We start from the raw sequence: 18180 nt of genomic DNA on the forward strand, positions 1-18180 counted from the left end.
GTCCCAAAAATAAATAAACGTTGAAAAAAAAATTAAAAAAAAAAAAAGAATAATAACCAGGGGCGCCTGGGTGGCTCAGTGGGTTGAGCGTCTGACTTCGGCTCAGGTCATGATATCGCGGTTCGTGAGTTCGAGCCCCGCGTTGGGCTCTGTGCTGACAGCTCAGAGCCTGGAGCTTGTTTCGGATTCTGTGTCTCCTTCTCTCTCTCTGACCCTCCCCCGTTCATGCTCTGTCTCTCTCTGTCTCAAAAATAAATAAACGTTAAAAAAATTAAAAAAAAAAAGAATAATAACTAGCCAACTCTGGTCAGGAAAACATGCTGAGTGCATTGAACCACATTCATGCCTCATACAATGTCAGGTGACAGATATTATAATTACGCTCATATTAGATATGCAGGAATCCAGGCTCTGGAGTAAGTGAGGACAAAGTGATAGGAAGTAGAAAATGCTTACTTGGAGCCTAGGTAAATGTCTGAGCTCATAACCTTGATGGTAAGCATTCCTCTGACTCCTAACAGACACCTTCTATTAATGTTGGCTACTAGGGAAGTAGAAGACAGGCTGGATCTGCACCTCACTCCTCCTCTCACTAGCTATATGATGACAGGTGAACTATTCAGTCCCTAACACTCAGCCTCTTCAGCTCCTGGGATCACTCCTACCAGGCCCATTGAGCTCAGATCAGAATTCAGTGAGCTTTTATGTATAAAGAACCTATCTCATTTCTAGGTGCAGTAGATAGCAAAAATGGTCCCTAATTCCTCCCATCCCTCATCACATGCCTATTTCTAATGTGACTTAATGGCTCCACCCATCAAAGGTAAAAGCTATTTCCCCATCTCCTATATCTGAGCTGGGCCACCTGACCTGCTTTGGTCAATGACACATTAGCTAATGTGAAGTCAGCTTGAAATCTGTGTGCATTGAAGCCTGTTGCCATTGAGTGTCCTGCAGCCACCACTTTGTAAGGAATGCTGGGCCAGCCTTCTGGAGGGCAGACTTATAGCCCTGTCAGCCCATCACCAAGTCCACAACCAACCTATCCCCAGACAGGTGAGTAAGGCTTTTGGCTGCCAGCTGACTACAGATGCCTAAGTGAGCCCAGGAAACATCATGTGAAAAAGAGGCAATCCATCCCAGTGGACTTAGCCCTCATTGTCAACCCTCAAAATTGTGAGCAAGTAAGTAGTTGCCATTTTAAGCCACTGAGTTTGGGGGAAGTTTGTTATGTAGCAGTAGACAAGGGATATTCTGGCACTATAGGGTTGCTTATAACACATTAACTTTGTGTTTTCTTTGATTCTTTCCAAGTGATGTAATGGATGCAGAGGCAAGACCTGCTAATATGGAAATCAGTAACCTAGATGTGGGTTGACTGTTCCTCCATGCAGCCCTTCTGGAACTGTCTCCTTACAGGAAGAATCAGAGGATGGGCCTAGGTGGTCACCAAGAATTCCTCCAGCTACAACGTTCTGACATTCTACTGCATCTTTTTTTTCCTATTCTAAACTCTCATGTCAACACAGCCTCGGAAATTATCCTAGGTTTTGGTTCTTTCTCCCTTTATTTCTGATTACAGTTCATGTTGTTTTTTTTTTTTTTCTTAGAATCTTGCCCATCATGTTTACATTGAATATCTGAATGCTCATCTTCCCATCTTTCTAAGTCAGAAAGATTCTACTATCATAAGACACTGCAGCTTTTCAATTCCCAGATGTCATCAACTTAAGAAAAACAATTTAGTAATAGATTTGGGGGACAGAAAAGGGAAAAAACCGTATGATATTAATTAGATTGCTTTAAAATTGCATATACTATTCATCATCTTTAATACTACAATTGACATTTGGGGCAGATCATTTTACACATTTTATCTTACAGTGGTTTCTGAATGAGCACTGTTGACCTCCAGACACCATGCCCAGCACTATAGCCCCTGGGCTAATGGCTTTCAGTTTGAGACATTTTTTTTTTTAATTTTTTTTTCAACATTTATTTATTTTTGGGACAGAGAGAGACAGAGCATGAACGGGGGAGGGGCAGAGAGAGAGGGAGACACAGAATCCGAAACAGGCTCCAGGCTCTGAGCTGTCAGCCCAGAGCCCGACGCGGGGCTCGAACTCACGGACCGCGAGATCGTGACCTGGCTGAAGTTGGACGCTCAACCGACTGCACCACCCAGGCGCCCCAGTTTGAGACATTTTAAGATATATTTATTATTTGAAAAACTCAAATATATATTTCCTCTCATCAAGCCCACCTATCTCTAGGGAGGTAACAGCTTCTCTGGAAAGTTGCTGAGAAGACTGACCGCTGGCTCAATGCTTTAGTGACAGCTCTTCACAACATGTGAATTGGGCCCACCGATCTTGCCTAGCTCTGTAAGTTCTAGAATCTCTTCTAAGAGGTAAGCATTGTTGAGAAGGATTCCCATTTTCCAGGAAAATTTGCAATACCTACTGTGTCCCACTGCCCAACTCTTGGCAACCCCTCATTCCCTTTCTCATTGTAATGTTACATCATGGTGTAATTGTTATGATCACACTCCAGTCAACAAGTAGGGAGGCACACTTCAAACAAACTGCTCTATGTGTGTAGCTACCATTCCAGATCAGCCAAGGTGCCCACCAGGAGCCCTGGATCCCTCCCTGAGCTGCCACATTTGCTGTAAGCAGGTGACATTCCTCTCTTCAAGTTTGAAATGCCTGGTCCTGGCAAGATTCTTTTGCAGTAAAGTGTAAGGTCAATTAGGATTGCAGAAATACTTTAAATGTGTGTGTGTGTGTGTGTGTGTGTGTGTGTGTGTGTGTGTGTAGGGGGTAGTGTCAAGAAAGAATACATCTGTAGATCTTGAAGCTCTGTGAGTGGCATGGGAGAATAAGAAGAGGCAGGGAACAGGAGGAGGAAGGGAAGAAATAAACTCACCACATTGTGAACTGTTCCTTTTTCTTTCAAATTACCCTGTTTTTTCAGAGACATCTGGTTTTTGACCCCACAATCCAATGTGGTTTTTTTGACAACTATCAATCATTGAGTATTTGGTCAGTATTGTGAATGCAGTAACCTATCGGAGCCCACCCATAACTTTCAGAAAGAAGTTACATATTCATCCCACAACAAAAATAAATGTGAATATTTAAATATTACACCAAATGAGGCGCATTATGAAAACCAACTCTTAGAAATTTTAGCAAATACAAGCATACAACCCCTATACCCCCATCAATGTATCCATGCTCAATCCATCACCCAGATGAGCCAGGGCATACATATAGTTCCAAAACATCAACCTACAAAGTTTCAAAGCACCTAGGACATGAAGACAGTCCACAACACTCAATACAAAGGCATTTTCTTCTTTTAAATTCTGCAACACTCACTTTTGGAAGGAACACTTCACAGGCAACCAGCAGTGACCAGTGATCATGTTTTACACTGCAAAAAAGGATGCCTGACTACTCTATTAGGACAAACCCAATTTAAAATTCAGACATTACCTAGAGTCAGAGGCAAGTCACAGCTGCAACCCAGGCTGGTGCTCTCTTAGCAAAACAAAACTGTCCTCCAAAGCCCAACCCAAAGACCAGTAAGCAAAAGTTCACTGTCTGAAAGGCAGGAACCTGAGTTCCAGGCTACTTCTGCATATTCTGTAGCTATAGAAATCTTAGTTAACTTTTGTAAAGAAAAACCTCAGCTGCTTCATCTGATAAATGGGAATAATGATTCTCCAACTCAAATGAGTCTAACAACGTCTTCTCAGCCCAGTGGTTCAGATGAGAGAATTTTCTGTTTAGGGAAGGACTTCAGGAACAACTAGCAACGTTACTAAGGCAAGGGCAAGGGGGGCATTTTCCTCCCATTTGAAAAGTTCTCCTAGATGAGAGAGATGTACAATGCTCTTTTCTGAGTGTTGCAGACCAGGGACTTGCAGCTCTGGGGATCTAGAGGAAGAATCCCCAGTTGTGCTTTGCCATGCTGCAGAGTTGCAGATGGAACACAGTTCAAGTTGATAAAGGGAAACCACAGATGCCCCTGGTTCTGCTGACCTGCTCCTCCACCCATTTGCCTTTTTACAGCCCCACTCTGACTTTAGCATTCTCTTTGTGGGGCTGATGCTCCACAGGTGCCAAGTCCCCCACAAAGGCAAGACAGGGTGGACCTGTGGTTCTGGCACCACCTGCAATGCTTGCCCTTTGCAAAGTCTAACAGAGGCAGCCTGGCAGTGGAAGTAGTGCTTTCTGAGGGGATGAGGGGGGCAAAGCGTTGGTTACTAGGTCAGGAGGAGGCAGGGCTCCTCACCAAGCAGGCTTTCATCGGGGTATAACCAGCCTTGATTATCAGAGCCTAGGCTGGCAAGGCTAGACTGTGGCAGGTCTGCCCCTGGGGTAGAAATGGGCTAACATTGTTTTCCTAAATCACTTTCGACCCCCTTTCTGACACACCTTTCTTTCCTGGTTCTTTCTCTATGGAATTCACACTGAAAACACTATTTCCCCCATCCCCCAACACTTGAAATTGATACTATCTTGGGAGGTAGCCTTTCCTTGGCTCTACTTCCCTCTATTCACTCTGCTCACCACAGTTATGCCCTCTACCCACCCATCCCCACAGCTCTAGCTCCTTTTAATTCCAACAGCCAAGAGGCTGCCTGGTGAGAAAAACAAACCGGTTTGGGGCTGGGCAGGGGGTCTGAAAGTCTGAGCCCGCACCTGGTTTCTCCTGGGTAGCTGGTTGGTCAGGACGTGAACAGATGCCAGGCCTATAAAGTGGGTCCTACGAACCTCAAAACGAACAAGAGCCTGGGGAGGCCTTTAGGACCGAGGGGAACCATCTCAGAGCCAGGCTGCAAATCCCTGTCCACTGAGTACCCAGCGGCTGCCCCCCTCCCCCAGTCTCTGTCGCCTTCACAGTCCCAGACAGCGGCCCCAGGCCAACCGCCTGACGTGGTCACCCGCGGGGCCCGATAGGCCTGGGGCAAAGTTGGCGGCCGCCTTCTCACCGAGCCATTCCCTTCTCCTCCTCGCTCATTCTCCCTCGGAGCCCGTGGCCACCTCCTCCAGCACGCGTGTCGCCAGGCTTGGCCAACCAAGCGGCGCGTCCCGGGACGGCCCTTGGCCAACCAGCCCGCCAGGCGTGCGCCGCTGGAGTCTCCCCTCACCTTTTTTTTTTTTTTCCCCCCCTGGGGGCTGGAGCGCCGGGCTCCGCCCCATCGTCGCCTCGAGCGAGCTCCCCGCAGCCCCGGGCTGCCGCCGCTGCCCCTAGCCCGGCTCTCCTGCACGCTCGGGGCAGCCTGGGGCGCGGGTGGCGAGTGCAGGGCGGGGAGCGGCGCGGAGGGGAGGGGAAGGGAAAGAAGAGGAGGGCAGAGGAGGAGAGAGCTGGGGAGCTGAGGAGCAGAGGCGGGCGCCGCACCGCCCCGCGCCCCGCACGCTCACTGGCTCCGGAGACGCGCGGGCGGGCTCCTGGGCTCACTGGCTGGGTCACCTTGTCCGGAAGGTAAGTCCCGACCGTCCCGGCAGCGTCGGCTGGCGGAGGGGCTGGCAGGAGCCGGGCGGGGGCCGCGGGCGGGCGGGCGCAGGAGGCGGCTCTCACGCGGGAGGGCGCCCAGGCTCCGCCTCGGAGCGCGCAGACCCAGCGGCGGCGCGACGCCCGCGGTGAGTCCGGGTGGTCGCTGTGGCGGGACCTAGGAGGCTCGGGGTCGCCAGGATCTAGGGGAGAACGGAACTGGCGAGGAAGATGCGGAGGAAGGGGTCGGGTGCTGTGAACCCCGGCTGCAGCTTGGCGCCTCGCCACCCCAGTCGCCCCGGCGACGCGGAAGGGCTGTTGTGCAAAGTCGGTGGGAGCTAGTGAGACCTAGACCTCGGAGCGCAGTGGAGCGGGACTGCCCAAGGCCTTGACGGTGCGGGGCTGACATTGGCTCTGCAGGTTCGGGCGACCCCCTGAAGCGACCCAAAGGAGACCAGCTGGGGCTGGTGAGCGGGGCAGCCGCGGAGCTGGGGACCGAGGTCCAACTGGGACTGGGAAGGGAAACCGGCTTGGATTGTCTTTGCCAAACCAAGGGAAAAAGGAAGGCGAGGGTGCGAGAGCATTGGGATCGGGACTCCCAACCCGAGACCGGGACGGAGGTGGGGACTCCGGGAGACCCCGTGTCCGCGAGCTGTCTGGTCCCTGGCAGCCACGACAGCCCGCAGCCTTGGGAGCCGCCAGCCCCGCGCAGAAAGGGGACCGAGTGAGTGGACGCGCTTTTGGAGATCAAGTTCTAGTTTCGCATTCCCTAGGCATGATTTCTGCCCCTTGGTGTACGCTCTCCGAGCTGCTGCGGAGGAAGGAATGGATTGCAGGCAGAGTTGGGCACTTTTCTTAGGGAAGGGGCTTTGATCGCTGTGCGTTTTCTGAAAGACTCCAACAGAGTGGGTGCTTGCATCCTTGCTTTTGAGAGGCTGTCAGTGGGGTCGCTTGGCTTTTCTGAAAGACTAGAGGAAGGCGTCATCTGGTCGCCTTCATTTCCTTGTGGGGGGATCCCCTTGAATGCAGAGGCGTGGGCGCCTGGCACCCAGACTTCAGGTGAGCGCAGCCTTTCTGCGGCGTCAGATGCTCTGGCGCCTCGTGGCTAGTGGCCCGGACTCAATGTCTGCGCCTTCTCTGGCCTCGTTCCGGTGTTTAGTGCAGCAGACGCAAGTCGAGGACTCGGTTGTTTTGAGGGATAGAGGGTGGATAGCTCCGTTTTCAGGTTAGAATCAGGCTCAGGCGGTGGTGCGTGCGCGCGTGTCTGTGTATCTGTCCGTTTCCCTCCTACTGGCCAGCGTGTTTAGTCAGAGCCCAAAGGGAGAGGCGTGCTGCGCAGACCTGCAGCCTGTGGGGTGAGCAGCCTGGTAACGAACCCCAGAGCGGGCCAACTTTTCCTTGCCGAGGTGTGATCGCCAGGACAGTCTGCGTGGTGCTGGTATGTGGTCCTCCTCTGAGAGGGGTCCGGTTCAAAAATCCTCACAGCAGCAGAACCGAAGACGTGCCACCGAGGTGGCACCGCAGCAGTCTGATGTCCCTTCTTGCTAGGACAAGAAGTAGCAAGAGCCAAATTTTCAGATGAATTATTGCATGCTGTGTGCCTGGTGGTTGTGTGGAGTGTCTTTTTGGAGATCAGACCACAGGTGCCACCAGGCCTGTGAGAAGGTGTGAGGAAGAGACCTCCACCTCCTTCCTTCCCTCCCTCTCTCCAACACCCCTGGCACCTTTTCATGGAGCAAAAGTTGGTTTGTAGCTGGTCTGGTCCCCTCTTCCACCCCTCCCAAACCCACTGCATAAAAATGGAATTGCCATAATCAAGAGGACCTTGTTAAATAAAGGGGAAAAATAGGAAAATCTGTGCTTAAAGGTTTTTTTTTTTTTTTTAAGATTGAACATTTCAATAGTACACCAAAGTTGAGAGAATAATACACTGAACCCCAGGTGTACCCCTCATCCAGTACCACACTCACTGGCCCTTTGTCCTGGCCTCTTTTCAACCACCTCTCCTCAGAGTTTTGGAGGCCGTGTTTGATGAAATTTTAAGAACCCATTCCAAGCCCACTTCATCTCTAAATGCAACCCCAGGGGGCGCCTGGGTGGCGCAGTCGGTTAAGCGTCCAACTTCAGCCAGGTCACGATCTCGCGGTCCGTGAGTTCGAGCCCCGCGTCGGGCTCTAGGCTGATGGCTCAGAGCCTGGAGCCTGTTTCCGATTCTGTGTCTCCCTCTCTCTCTGCCCCTCCCCCGTTCATGCTCTGTCTCTCTCTCTGTCCCAAAAATAAATAAACGTTGAAAAAAAAATTAAAAAAAAAAATAAATAAATAAAATAAATGCAACCCCAGGTATCTCCAGTTGATGATATTTCATTCCATTTCACCTATCACCAGAAACAACTGCTTTAAATGATTCCATTAGAATGGTTGCTATCTTAAAATAGAAATGAAGGCAACCCCATTTCCATTTTGGGGTAGTCAAACTTGCTGATGTTCCCTGAGGTATGGTGGGGGGGGGGCGGAATTGAAGGAAGAAAAAGAAATCTAGATCCTGAGAAAAAGAGACATTTGAAACCATTAGATTTCACTTATACCAGTTGATATTCAGGGAATAAACAAGATTCCAGCTGAACTATGAGAGACAAAAGAATTTTTTTTCATAAAAACTTTAAACTCAATTCATAAATCATAGGCAATTAATTAATTCCATATTTAGCATGACATAAATTAAAAGTGCTACACACTGGACTTGACTCATCTTCCTCATTAACTCTGACCTGTATTTTCTAGGGAATTATTTCTATTATAAGAGAATAAAAAGGTATTTTCTTATGTAAGTTTTCTATCCAAGACACTAGCTAGTGCTATTCGGGGGTTCATGAGCAGTACTGAATATTTCATCTCTCAAATAGAAAATAAATGTTTGGTCATCACACTAGCCACATCTGGTACACCCTCTGGAGAGACACTAGCTTGCTCAGATTTGAGCTCAAGTGTAGTTTCTGGTGGCTGGAGGAGAATAGCATGGTGAGGCCTCTAGAGACAATGGGAGGGTGCTCCCCCCACATTTGTACATGGCTCCCTCCCACCCTGCCACCTCTGTGCCTTCCCTTTATATAAAAGCTGTTCCTAAAAATTGTCAATGTTCTTAGAGGATTCAGTCAGACATTTGAATACCTTTATGAAGTGCATTATTTAAAGGCATCCTTAGTTAACCTTTCGTAAAATGAATAACCATCCTGTAAGTGAGCAGTTTTAAATAAAACCTTATCTTTCTGTGATACCAGTATGGCCTGAGCCCCTCACTTTGGCCTTTGCAGATCCCCATGCACACTGGAGAATCTCATGACCCACATGGACTGATTGTAATACTGTGACCTGTAGCTTGAGCAGACTTCATGTTACCAGCAAAATTATTTGAGTAAGTGGGCAAAGGTGGCAAGGATTGAAGGGTGGGGTGTTCATTTGTCAGCATCAGCAAAACATTGGGGCAAAATGAGTAGCAAAACAGCCTGTACATTCAGTGGGAAGTCCTGAAGCTGTTTTGCTGAAACATACTGATATGAGGAGGTATTGGAGCCATAGCTTTTGATTTGGCATCACCACACTTGAGACATTGTGCCAACATGTCAAAAAAAGCAAAACGTTGAAGATGTGCATATATTAAATATCCCAAATATTGAAGATGGGCTTACCAGGTCCCTGCCTGTGTCACCAAAATTGGAATAATGAAGGTAGTAGCAGGTGGTTTTTAACAAATATGATTTTAAGCATTCTCTGTGCAAGATACTTAGACATTTCCAATTATTCCTGAGAGTTCATAAATGTGTGTGTGTGTTTTTTAATTTTAAGAAAGATTTATTTATTTGAGGGAGGGAGGGAGAGACAGAGAGAGAGAGAGGGAGAGAGAGAGAGAGAGACAGAGAGAGAGAGAGAGAATGGGGGAGGGGCAGAGAAAGAGGGACAGTGGGAGAGAGAGGATCCTAAGCAGGTTCTGCACTGTCAGTGCAGAGCCCGATGTGGGGCTTGAACTCACAAACTGTGAGATCATGCCCTGAGCCAAAATCAGGGGCTGAACACAACTGACTGAGCCACCCAGGTGCCCCTCATAAATGTGTTTTAAAGAGGGGCTGAGTAACTTTTTTAGGCATTGGGCTACAATCAGTGTCCCCACAGTGGTTTTCTTTGCCATCCAGTGTACTGGATTTCAGCTGGATGTATAGGGGGAGACAGTGGGGGGTGATTTGGAATTTTCCCAGTCCTGTGATTGCCCACCCAACAGGCTTTTCCTGAAGGTCCTGTGAGGAGACGCTTGCTTGTTGGGTGATCTTAGAGACTTCACTTAGCTTTTCTGAGCTTCTTCTGTTTCTTTTCATCTGCTTCTTTTTGGGATTTTGAAAACAATGTTTATAGTTGACACAGTGTTTTTTTAAATGGGGAAGGCGGGACTGAGAACACTTTGATGTCTTAACTGTATGTCTCTTCAGGTGAAGTACCCCCCCCCCCCCCACCATCCCTCTGAGTCCCTCTGAGCACTGGGAGTGAGTCCAGCCCCTGCTCTGTACCTGCAGCAAAAGTCAGAATGGGGACATTGTGCGTTCCTCCTTGTGAGCCTGCGTTCCCATATAGGAATGTGTTTGGGTGATGTAGACATTCATGTCAGGGAATTGAAAGGGAATGTACAAGAAAAGCTTGTGAGCAGAAATATATCCTTAACACAACTCAATTTAGACTCATATCACATTTAAGAAATTACATGGTGCATGTTCTCTAGGAGAAAACATTTTGAAGCAGATTATCAACAAGCTACAAAGTGCCAAACCTGTTAAGTTGCATTAAATAAAATACTGAAGACCCAAACCTGTTAAGTTTCATTAAATAAAATACTGAAGACCAACAACAACAAATAAGCATTGGGATCCAAGATAACTGTTAGAACCAAGAATAACATGACCAGGAAAAAATATACATACATAGAAAATAATGAAGATAAAGCATGCTTCTGAAAGCATGCTTCAGACCAACCCAGGGGACGGCTTTGCATATTTACTTGCATGAGAATGATTTATCTAGGAGTTCAATTAACATTATTCCAGAAAGATGGAGAGTTTTGCCCTTGAGGTTAAAATCAATGTTCAGTCAGTGTGAAACATTTTGAGTTTTTAGTTCTCAATTGATTCTCAAGTTGTTCAAAGATATTTGAAACTTAGGTCTCGATAATGCTATAATGTGATGGCATTTAGGGCGTGTGACTCCTAGGAAGAGGAAACAGAGTGATTTACTGATTGCATGGTGAGTCTCTCAGAAAGGGCCCGCCTAGTTTAAATTCTTATTTTATCTTATTAATGTTTATTTATTCTGAGAGAGAGAGAGAGAGAGAGCAAGCAGGGGAGGGACAGAGAGAGGATGTTGGGGAGAGAATCCCAAGCAGGCTCCACACTATTAGTGCTGAGCCTGACTCAGGGCTTGATCTCATGAACGGTGAGATCATAACCTGAACCAAAATCAAGAGTCAGATGCTTAACCGACTTAGCTACCCAGTTGCCTCTAAATTCCTATTTAAAAAAATTTTTGCTTCTCAAGCCTTCGACCTCATTGGGTAACTACTTTCACATGTATCTTCTATCTGTCCCTTTTTTGTCTTCTAGAATGAGAAATGTCATTGTTGAAAACAAACCAAAAAACAAACATTTCAGATGTCAGAACTACAAGCATTGTATTCCATTGCCTCAACTTTAATTTTTTTTTTTTTAACGTTTATTTATTTTTGGGACAGAGAGAGACAGAGCATGAACAAGGGAGGGGCAGAGAGAGAGGGAGACACAGAATTGGAAACAGGCTCCAGGCTCTGATCCATCAGCCCAGAGCCCGACGCGGGGCTCGAACTCACGGACCGCGAGATCGTGACCTGGCTGAAGTCGGACGCTTAACCGACTGCGCCACCCAGGCGCCCCTCATTGCCTCAACTTTAAATTAAAGATACTTCTGAAAGAGAAAAATATATTTTACCTCTAATATCCTAGAGCTTCACCTCTGCTTAGGGAAGCAAAGAAAAAAATGTTACATAAACTCACCTTTCTGCCATGTGTACAATATGCAGTTTTTTTACTTATTCTTATGACCTTATCCTCAGACCTTAGTGGCATAGACTTATAGCTGGTGTAGGTGTTTGAAGTAAGAAGGTTTGTTTTTGGGGTCCTAATGGGATTAAGTCCTGGGACAGGATTAGCAAACCCTGTAGTATCGCTGAGGGGTAGGCTCAGGTTCTGTGTAGCATTGGAATGGACCTCAAGGATGCCTAACTCATCCTACCATTGATGGCTACTAATTCTTTTGTTATTTGCAGTGTCTAAAATTGCCTTTAAATACAGTCCTCCCTTATCTGCAGGGGATGCGTTCCAAGACACCCAGTGGATACCTGAAACAGTGAATAGTACCAAGTCCTCTATATACTCCTTTTTTCCTATACATACATTCCATACATATCTATGGTAAAGTTTAATTTATCAGTTAGGTACAAGAAGAGATTAACAACAATAGCTAATAGTAAAACAGAAGATTTATAAAAATATACTGTAATAACAGTTATGTGGATGTGGTCTCTCTCTTTCAAAATATCTTACCGAACTGTACTCACCCTTGTTGTGATGATGTGAGATGATAACATGCCCAGGTGATGAGATGAAGTGAGGTGAATGGTGTAGGCATTGTGATGGAGGCTACCATTGACCTTCTCACTATGTCAGTATGAGAGGGTCATCTACTTCTGGACCTCAGTTGATGGTTTGTAAATAAAACTGCAAAAAGTGAAACCAGGGATCAGGGAGAACATTTCTGAAGGCAACCTTAATACCTGAAATCTGAGCATTAGCCCCTAAGCATTTCCTGTAGAAGGGACCTTATGCTTACCAGTTGGGATAATGGGGCTGTGTCCTGTATGGCAGTCAGAAAAGTTGAGATGTGACAGGTAAACAGTGTGCACCGTCTAACCTCAGGGTATGGCCTGTGCTAGTAGCTCAGACATTTGTGCACGTATTTTGAGAACCACTCAGACATTCACAGATGTATTTTAAGAGCCCCAGGTCTCCTGTAGCCCCTGCATGCACACAGACAGTGGACAGGACCCTGCACTGGTCAGTCCCTTCACTCCCAGCCCAGTCCTGAAATGCGTTCCAGCATTCCTTGCCTGCATGCAATCCTATTTTCACTTTTCTCCCCCAATCTCTTTCCTTTCCCATAATGCTCTTTGGTATAAAAGCAGTTCCTCCACAAAGAACCATGAGCATATTAATTAATGGGCATACTGTCCCACAGCTTTTCTTCCATACACTAAACCCAGAGACATAGCACATTCATTATCAGTACTGCCACATAGTACAGTACTCTAAATTCCCTCACAAAGATGGATTTCCGCTGAAAGCCAATTTTAAGTAAAGGGGAATCATCTGTTTTGTTATTTCTAAGTTCATTCTCTTCCTTTTATTCTTATATTGATTTTTTTTTAAGCCGCGAACATAAGGGTCCCACCTTTGCACAGGGGCAACTGCTTTGTTGTTCTTTATTCAGAATTAGATCATTGGGGTTCTTTTTGGAAATCCCTTGTAACTGCATCTGGGCTCAGTAAGGGCCATGCAACCTGCAACCATGTCCCACTCACTAACTCAGAATAAGGAAGACGGTGGTCACTGTTTTGATGGTCTTGGTCCTTCTGTCATGCCCTGTGACCCCTCTTGTTGGGGTCCTCTTGCATAATATTCATTGGCACGATTGCTAATCTAAATGTTCTTGGTGTAGGTATATTAACTGTGAATAGGAGCATTGAATATATTTTGGAACATCACAGTCTATTCTAAAGCACAAGGAAAAATATATGTCTTGATTCAAAATGTGCAGAACAATGCAGTTTCCTGTCCTGATAGTAGGCCTTGAGTAGCTGAATTGCCAAGTACCTTTCCAGGAAAAGTATGTACTTCAGATTCTTGGGTCCCAAACATATATTTGCAATCCAGATTCCAGTAATTACTCTGTTGTTCATTGCAGGCCAACAGGACCTTAGTACGTATCAACACAGTGAGTGTCCCTGGTGCAAGGTGTGAACAGCATGGTGATGCCTTCTCTCGGTTAGTGTTTGGCCATGGTCCAGCCTCAAAGATCCTCTTTCTTTGCCAGAGAAGAGATGTTTTGCCATGTTTGATAACTTCATGACACCAGCATTCTATTTTGGAAAGGTCATGCTTTATAATACCACACCTGGCTTGCACCTCCTTCCTCCCTTCCTTTTTGCCTTCCCCCAATTGGAAGCTCCTTTGCAAGCAAAGACTACCTCCCGTTGATGGTCCACTGCCATTATTTCCCACTCAGAGTTCAGCACTGCCTGTCTCCAGTTGCTCTGTGCACCCAGCACTGTAGCAACCAAACTCACAGATGGTGTGAGCAAGGGACTTCCTGGTGACCCCTTGAGAAGAGATGAGTTAGCTGTGCTATAACCCATGTAGAACTCCCCTACCTCCCCATGTCTTGTTCTGTAGCTATTCTAATATCCATTGGGACCAGCAAAACTTTCTGGTGTCCTTCAGATAGTCAATTGCCTAGTCCAATTTAGAATTGCAAGTTACATCTAATTTTAGGCTTACTTCTAGGGCTGGAGAAGCTTTGCCTGGTGAGAGGGACCCTCGGCCCTCAGGCACCTAGATGAACCAGTAGATCCTTCTGGTAACTTTTGAGGGCCTTCCCATACCACAGTCCCTGACTCTAGCCCTAGGTTCCACCATCTCAAGCTTCTCTGCTCCTGACAGGCAACCCCAAACTCAGGATTGAAGCTCCTGGGCTTGCCTTGTCAGCTCCCAGAAGAAAGCCATGTGGCCTCCCTGGGAATTTCATCCTCAGACCTGGAAGGGGTCTCTTCATATTCCAGATGAGGGGCCAGAGGCCTATGTATGTATGTATGTATGTATGTGTGCTCTCTGCATGCCAGAGACTGGGGAGTGGCAGTGTCAAGGTGAAATGGGCCTACTTTAGGAGCAGAAGAAGTACTCCATGATGACCATGAGTTTCCAGACTGTGCTTGTGGCTGGTGGCAGAGGTCTGACCATCAGGGAGAATGGGAGACAGTGAGTCTCAATGGAGCACATAGCATCCCACTTCCCTTGACTACAGTGTGTCTTGGGCACCAGAGGAGGAGCTGGAGGCAGCCACGGGCTCTGGGGCATTAGCACTTCAGTGGAAATTGAGGCTGTCTGGTAGTGAGGGGTGAGTGATGCAGGGGCTCATGAAAGCTGAACCCTGGACCATTCCAGACTGAGGAATGACCTCATTTCTGTATGGCTGCAGATATTCCAGATGCCAGGGGCTGGCCCATCTGGACCTATGACACCAATGCAGTCTTCTAGCCTTCCTGACTTCAGGATTTGGCTCTCAGGGCTAGATCTGGACACCACTCCACGAGTGGCAGACCTCCACTTTACATTTCTCTCTGAGGGGAGGTGTTGCACCACACATAAAGTGGGGCCATCTACATTGAAAGGAGAAGCCTCATCCTTCTGTTTTCCAGATGAAATTTAGGGAAGTGAATGTATTTGCAGAAGCAGAGTAAGCTCAGGTCTGAAGGGCCAGATTCAGGCTTGCAGAGCTTTTTTGGAGCTTGTCATGAGGATTATCAGGATAGCCAATGGATGCCTCCTACTGCTTGTGCCTTCTTGTACTATCTGTGCCTCTCTCCGAGGAAAGAAGAGGAAGGGAAGAGAAGGGAGGAGAAGGATGAAGATTTGAAACATGTGTATTATTCCATTTCATTTCCTTAGCAACCTCCTAAGATGCCCCCATTATACACTTGGTGGGATGAGACTCAGAGGGATTACTCAACCTGCTCTGTAATGTCACTGCTGGTTGTAGGGCCTCTGGGCATGGACAGAGTTTATCAGGGTTTATTTATTTCTGTGTTTGTCTCCAAAGTTCGTGTTTTCTCACGCATGATACTCAGGGATTTGTTGTTGTTGTTGTTGTTGTTTTGCATTGCTAGTATCTGATGTATTGTCCTAAGACAATAACATATCCTATGCAATAGTTGGACAGACAAACAGAGACAGAAACTTCCATTTTGCAGCAAAGACCAAGGAGGACAAAATGTAATTAGGTCATTTCTCCATCTGTGCTTTTTGATAGTTTCCTTGGAGGACAGTGCCCAGAGCATATCAGCAAACTGTGACCCATGGTGCAGGGGAAGGGGGAGTTGGGTTGGGCCAGACCAGGAAGTTGTGTGCTTAGAAAAGTTCAGAACAGAAATCTCCTGCAGAATATACAGCAGTCAGGGTGGCGGGGAGGGGGGGTGGGAGGGGGGGAGAGGGGGAACCCATTCCCTCTAAATGCCATGGGCCCCAGACATTTATAGAGAACATAAAAATAAACTAAACAGGATAGCAGATTGCCTAGTGAGACCTTGTGGGCACTCAAGGCTTTTCCCAGAAGATACAACTGTCCTGTCTCCTTCGATGCTACCCAGAAATGCTGGTCTTCCTGGCATTTGTATTCAGAACTGTATATTTCAGGAATATATTTTGGTGAGTTGGACTCTATCCATTGCTTATGTTTCCCTCCTTAGGACCAAGTTGGTGCCTTTATTAGAAAATGAAACACAGATGAACTCCATTGTTTCTTGTGGCACAAATCAAAGGGACTCTGTCTGCACTGTGGTGTGCCTTAGCCCTGGAAGATGTCTTGGGAGCATAGTCCTGATGGTGCACTTCCCTCTTTTCTGACACCTCCTTCCCCTCTTTTACCCTCCTTGATTTCACTGACCAGCCCTTCTCTGGCAGAATGGGCTGAGCCGTGGCAAGAGCCCACTGTTTTTCATACTCCCCATACTCTAACTAAACTGTCCTGTGGTCTTGCTTTTGGCTGTGATTTATATGCAGCTGGCTCCCAGATTTCTTTGTCTATTCCTAAACCCTCCCAAGGCTCAGCCTTGTCTATCCACATGCCCACTAGCATCTCACTTGGGGACGTCTGCCTCAGAGAACCTCCCTCTGCCTTCCCCAGGCCCTCACACTCCCTGCCCATGCCCTTCCTCTAGTGATGATACACAGCAACCTAGATATCCAGAAAATTGCTCACCTCTTAGGCTCCTACCTCTTCCTTGTCACCAGATTTCTTGCCTTCTCAATATTTTTTACCTCTCCCTTGCATATCTTCCACCATTAGCTCCATCTGGACATTCACCTCCTTCCAGGTTCTCTCAGCAGCTTCCTGCAAGGTATCATTACCTGCTCCCATGTGCTTCTCATTTCCAGTCTCCAGGACTGTTGGAAGAATTAGCTTTCTAAAATGCACATCTCATCTCGAAGGCCTTCATTGGCTTCTCAACTCCAGTTAAATAGGAAGACTGCCTGGGGAGGATAGCAAGCTGTCCATGACAGTCCTGTCCACCCTCCAGCTTCTTCCCCAACTCCATAGGTTCCTATAACACTGGCCATTCATACCCCCACCAACATACCACATGTTTTCACGCCTCTCCCCATGTTGGTTGTCACCTCCTGTTAATCTTCTTCAAGGCTCAGCTTAGCCATACCTGGTGCCCTTCCTTCAAAGTTCATTGTGTCTGCCTTTGGGTTCCTTGTTACCTGGGTCCACCCCATTCTGGTGTGGCATGAGCAAAACAACCAAAGTAAGAGATACCTGGAAATAATTTTGGCAAGAAATATGTGGAACCATACAAAATGACTGTAGAATTTTACTCATGGAATAAAGGAAGATTTGAATAAATGGAGAGAAATACAATGCTCTGGGATAAGAACACTCAATAGTAACAAGATGACATTATTTTCACCAAGTTAATTTACAAGTTTAATGCCATTTCAATCAGAATCCTGATGTTATAATTGCCTTTTGAACTTCACACAATTATTCAAAACCTCATGAAAGAATAATCAGGGTGTGATGCTAAGTTTATTTAAGTGTAGAGGAATGAAGGAGGGCTTATCCTCCCAGATAATGAAACTGAGCATCAAACTATACCCATTAGGATGTCTATCATAAAATTTTAAAAAAGCAAATAATAAGTGTTGGCGAGGTCGTGGAGGAATTGGAAGTCTTGTACATTGCTGGTGGGACTGTAAAATGGTGCAGTTGTTATGGAAAATAGTATGGAGGCTCCTCAAAAAAATCAACATGGAATTATAATATGATCCAGCAATCTCATTTCCAAGTATATTTCCTAAAGAATTGAAAGCACAATCTTTTTTTTTAATATTATTATTTTTTTTATTTATATATGAAATTTATTGTCAAATTGGTTTCCATACAACACCCAGTACTCACCCCAAAAGGTGCCCTCCTCAATACCCATCACCCACCCTGTCTTCCCTCCCACCCCCCATCAACCCTTACTTTGTTCTCAGTTCTCAACAGTCTCTTATGCTTTGGCTCTCTCCCACTCTAACCTCTTTTTTTTTTTTTTTCCTTCCCCTCCCCCATGGGTTCCTGTTAAGTTTCTCAGGATCCACATAAGAGTGAAACCATATGGTATCTGTCTTTCTCTGTATGTCTTATTTCACTTAGCATCACACTCTCCAGTTCCATCCATGTTGCTACAAAAGGCCATATTTCATTTTTTCTCATTGCCACGTAGTATTCCATTGTGTATACAAACCACAATGTCTTTATCCATTCATCAGTTGATGGACATTTAGG

At 46.5% G+C, this 18180-nt stretch overlaps 1 protein-coding gene and 1 long non-coding RNA gene across 11 annotated transcripts in view; one reads left to right on the forward strand and one right to left on the reverse strand.

Annotated features, from left to right (window-relative positions):
- The window catches only part of LOC121012575 (uncharacterized), a 10832-nt gene extending 5842 nt beyond the window's left edge, over nt 1-4990 (reverse strand). Inside the window, exon 1 of the long non-coding RNA XR_005782172.1 lies at nt 3501-4990. This is a non-coding gene — a long non-coding RNA (uncharacterized LOC121012575). The remainder of the gene's footprint in view (nt 1-3500) is intronic.
- Nucleotides 4991-5333: 343 nt separating this feature from the next.
- SYNDIG1 (synapse differentiation inducing 1) overlaps nt 5334-18180 on the forward strand; it is a 185395-nt gene continuing 172548 nt past the window's right edge. For 2 of the 10 annotated variants that reach the window (XM_040447882.1, XM_040447886.1), the window contains exon 1: nt 5341-5496. The gene's annotated coding sequence lies outside the window, so the exon portion shown is untranslated. The other 8 variants (XM_040447891.1, XM_040447892.1, XM_040447890.1 and 5 more) reach the window with 8 other exon arrangements.

Source organism: Herpailurus yagouaroundi, unplaced genomic scaffold (genome assembly GCF_014898765.1).
Source record: "Herpailurus yagouaroundi ecotype Mexico unplaced genomic scaffold, PumYag 196, whole genome shotgun sequence".
In the NCBI taxonomy this organism is placed as follows: Eukaryota; Metazoa; Chordata; class Mammalia; order Carnivora; family Felidae; genus Herpailurus; species Herpailurus yagouaroundi.